This window comes from Arachis stenosperma, chromosome 5, assembly GCF_014773155.1.
Source record: "Arachis stenosperma cultivar V10309 chromosome 5, arast.V10309.gnm1.PFL2, whole genome shotgun sequence".
Lineage (NCBI taxonomy): Eukaryota > Viridiplantae > Streptophyta > Magnoliopsida > Fabales > Fabaceae > Arachis > Arachis stenosperma.
The window spans coordinates 101091351-101096350 of NC_080381.1; the positions used below are offsets into that span (position 1 = coordinate 101091351).

General features: G+C 38.6%; 1 pseudogene; it reads left to right on the forward strand.

Moving 5' to 3' along the window:
• LOC130981007 (uncharacterized) overlaps positions 1-5000 on the forward strand; it is a 186008-nt pseudogene that overhangs the window by 123939 nt on the left and 57069 nt on the right.

The window sequence follows — 5000 nt, forward strand, 5'->3', positions numbered from 1 at the left end:
TGCAACGGATGCTGGACGCGGTGCAACGGATGCTGGGGTCCGTTGCAACGGAGGCAGGGCGCGTTGCAACGTTGGCCGTGGCCGTTGCAACGGAGGCAGGTCGCGTTACAACGTTGGCTGGGGGCCGTTGCAACGGATGCTGGCGCGGTCACTACAAGAAAAACACCCATTCAAGTACACTTGAAAAGTGTAGCCAAAAGTGAAAAAAAATGATGCCTTAGGCTATGGCTACGCTTTTTGGGCTACGGCTACGCTTTTTGGAGTGATTCCTATTCGGCCGTTGCCTATTCTCAAAGGCTACGCTTTTCTACACCAAGGGCTACGCTTTTGGCGTTTGGGAATAGGCTACACTTTTCAAGTGATGCTGTTCAGGGGAATAGGCTACGCTTTTCAGCTTTCATTCTTCCAGAATAGGCTACGTTTTTCAATGCTACTGCATCACTTGTAAAGCGTAGCCCCATCGTATACCATAGCTACTTTTTATAAGCGTAGCCTTAGGTCCCTCTTTTTTTTTTTTTTTGGTATACTATAGCTACTGTATATAAGCGTAGCCTTAGGTCTCGTTTTTTTTTTCCTGTATACTATAGCTACTGTATATAAGCGTAGCCTTAGGTCTCAATTTTTTTTTTCCTATACTATAGCTACTGTACATATAAGTGTAGCCTTTGGTCTTTTTTTTCTTCTGTATATATATATAATTATCTAATAATTATTAATACAACATAATAGTTAATATGATTACATGTATAAATGAATTGAATATTACAAAATAAAAATAAAAACATAATTATACTAAATAATTTCTTTATATAATAAAAATTGTCTCAAACCAAAATATATTATAACATTGATCCAAAAGTACTAGAATGAAATTAACTGTAAAAATTCATACAACTCAAATTAAAGTAAGCATAGCCATATCAAAACCATAATATCACTTGGCCAATAAAGGTATCTTCTAATAAAAATCATTAGTCAACCATACATGTAAAGATCCTAAATACCACTCTATCTTAGCCAAAAAACCACAATAATAGTCAGCTTACTCTTCATTGCTTAATCTTCATTGTTATCCTGCATAATTATATAGATAAGTAGTTAAAAAATATTCATAATGACATTCGTAATTATAAAAATTAAATGGAACACGTAGTCATAGTAAGCCAAGAAAGCATATATACTAAAGAAATAACATGGTCACAATCCTGATATAAAAATTATGTATGAAGAGGTGAATTCAAGAAATTATGTATTATCTTGTTTCATTCAAACTATGAAAATCTACTGGTGTTTCTTCCTTCCATTTCCTTTAACACAATCCTGATATGTCCCTATAGCATTTTTCATGCACTAATTAACCAGACTTTCACACTTAAATTAGATATAGGGACAAATTCATATGTACCAAGTGCACAAAATCAATGATACAACCACCAGAATTACACAAACAAATTTCAGCCATAGCAATACAACTTTAGTGTTAATAAAGCCAACAAACATTTTCAGCCATAGCAATTAATGTAAATGCAAGTAAAAACTATGGAATAAGGAATAGATAAGGACATACCACATCTAAGTTCGGAAAATGGGACCCAGCAGCAGCAGTAGCAATTAAATCATTCAACAGATAGAAGCAATTAAATTTCTACCACTAACTTGACCTGTTTTTTATTTTTTTCTTGCATTTCACTAAATACCAATAGGCCCTTTACTTTTTCTAGTCCCTTGTCCCTTCCACAAACACACATAGAAGCTTGCGGCCATACCTGCCTCACGTGATTTACTATCTGAAGCAATTACTGCCTTTGGACAATTGTGCCCTCCATTCCAATTTACGAGAATATCAGAAGAAACCATTTAGATAAATAACCTTCTATGTGTGGTTTTTATTAACAAACAGTTAGGGAGAAAAGAGTATGTCTATTTAATTTGTTTTAGATGTCATCAATAAGTGTAATCAATAACTTATTAATCGACCTATCTAGCTCCTTTGTTAAAAGTTAAATTTTATAGATATTAAGGGAAGCAAAGAAGAGCTCTATTTAGATGTCTATTTTATATCTATTTGACACAGAATTTTGTCAAATAGTTCCTTGTTTCCATCAAACAAGTATTTCAGATAAAGGGAAGCAAAGAAGAGGTGGAAATGCTAGCCGACCAATTCATGAATTGAATTTGGCCGTAATAAAGTAGGTGTAAAGTCAAAATGTGCCAAATTCAGTTCACAATTGGAAAATGATACCATAAAGATTTTAGAAAAATTTGACAGCATTCCGGTAGTAAATTGAGCGTTGCCAAATTAAAACAGCAGCAAACAACAATTCATATGAATTTAGAGAAATTCAAACAGATACAGCGAACAGTAAATTCATATGATTCAGATAACATTAAGCTAGAGTAGCAGAGCAGCAATATACAGCTCATATGAGTTCAAAACACTTCAGACAAAGCAGCAACTATAATTTCATATGAGCTGATATGCATATTCAAATAGGGGCAGCAAGCGCAGTCAAACAAATTAACTTTCCTATGAACCCGTATACACTTAAACTCACAAAAACCATATACATAGCTTCATAGGAATTCAAAAAGTGAGCTAAAATTTAGCAAGAGCAAAAATACAGCACTACGATAGCAGAAAGGGATAAAAATAATGGACTCAATCAATATTTCTTTATTGAATTCAACCTGCAATAATCATTTCTAAACAACAACTATTATGCTTGCAGTAGCATTAATTCAATGAATTACTCATAACTGACTCCAACCATGAAGTGCAAATAGGAATAAAGCTTCAGCAGCAATTAAGAAATTCTTCTAAGCATGTATATGTGAGTTTTCAATTCAACTTACTTTTCAGCTCACCTTTCTTCTTCCTCTTCTACTTCTTTTCTACTCCTTGTCTTCTTTTCATTCTTTACATTCTTCACCCCATTTCTGTTTCTGGCTAACCAAGAAACCGTTCAAACTGTAAGAACTATGTTAGAAACAGGAAGCTGAAAACAGGAAGCTCAAAACAGGAAGCTCAAAACAGAGAAACGAAAGCCAACTTATTCATCGAGAAATCACAGAAACAAAAGCTTATTAACGCTGCATTGGATTCAGTCTCAGAAACAAAAATACAGAGAAAATAGACAAGCTGTATATTGAATCACAGTTCACAAACCCTAAAAAACCACACATCTTCATCAATAACAGCATGCATGTTATCAAATTACAGTTCATAGACCCATATTTCAGAGATTAAAAGCCCCACATTAAAACCCCTAAAATAGGAACCCTAAGCCACTGATCAATTTCAGAAGCAAATAGAAATCACTACATACCTATTCAATGATGTGAGCACAGCGAAGACGATGATGAGAAGCACGGAGATGATGATGGTGAGAGCGGCGCAGCCACGATGGTGACGGTCGCACACGGACGATGGTGAGGGCCGCACAGCGACGATCAGTGCAAGCGATGGCGAAGAGGAGATGACGACGGTCACTGTGGAGAGTAGAGCAGGTGAGTCGTGAGTGGGAGGCGATGACTCTCAACGGCGACAGTGAGAGGGTTTTCGAGACTGAGAGGGTGAATGGCGGTCAATGGCGAGACTGAGAGGGTGAATGGCGAGACCGAGAGTGAGAGGGTCAATGGCGAGCTATCGAGACTGAGAGTGGGGGGCGACGATGGTTACCTATCGAGACCGAGAGTGAGAGGGTGCTATGGAGGGATTGTGGCTCGAGGATGAAGGTGATGACTGAGTGTTAAATCAAATCCTTTTTACTAAGTGTTATTTCCTTAGTTTTAATTTACTAACAATACAAACTTTTAATAATTGATTATTTGTTATTTTATTGGCTGATTGTTACTTAAAAAACAATTTCTTAGAAAACAATTAAATAAAGCATTAGACATTTTTAAAATGTTAAAATGGAGATAATATTAAATCAGAATTCAGTTATAATAAAAAGATAATAAACATAAAAAAACAAGGTTAATAAGGTCTTTCAGGAAAAACAAGGAAAAAAATTACTAAGTGTTAAAGTTTTTGGCTCTAGAGACATTAGGCATCACTTTTTAAGTGCACCCAAAACTTAAAAAATAGGCTACCCTTTAAAAGCGTCTCCTTTGATACGAAAAGTGAACCTATAGATATCAACCTACGGCTACGCTTTATAAGTGATTTCTATAATACCTAAGGCTACGCTTTTTAAATGATGCCGCATTTGTGTATCCTTTTCTCTTATAAAAAGGCAACACGGGGAAAAGCGTAGCCTATTCTATGAATAGGCTACGCTTTTCAAAAGTAGCCTAAAAAAAGTGTGGCTGAATGGGTATTTTTCTTGTAGTGGGTGCAACGGATGCTGGGGTCCGTTGCAACGGAGGCAGGGCGCATTGCAACGTTGGCCGTGGCCGTTGCAACGGAGGCAGGTCGCGTTGCAACGTTGGCTGGGGGCCGTTGCAACTGATGCTGGCGCGGTGCAACGGATGCTGGGGTCCGTTGCAACGGAGGCAGGGCGCGTTGCAACGTTGGCTGGGGTCGTTGCAACGGAGGCAGGGCGCGGTGCAACGTTGGCCGTGGCCGTTGCACCGGAGGCAGGGCGCGGTGCAACGTTGGCCGCGGCCGTTGCAACGGAGGCAGGGCGGCTTGCAACGGACGCTGGGCGCGTTGCAACGCATGCTGGGCGCGATGCATCGTTGGCTGGGAGCGTTGCAACGGAGGCTGGGTTTGGTGCATCGTTGGCTGGGAGCGTTGCAACGGAGGCACCGGCCGGTGCACGGCCGTTGCAACGGAGGGGCCAAATTTTCATATCTCATAATTGGCTCGTGCAATTCTCCTGAAATTTTGAGGGAACCTTGGTAATATTATTTAAAGGCTGCACAAAAAATCCAGGTCAAAAATCGCACTTTTGCTCCGTTTTTCATTTTTTTGAATTTCCTGCTTTTCGGATGGGAAAAAAATCGGCAAAAAAAATCCACACGGTGTAAATTCACCAAATTTGGTGGATGGAAAG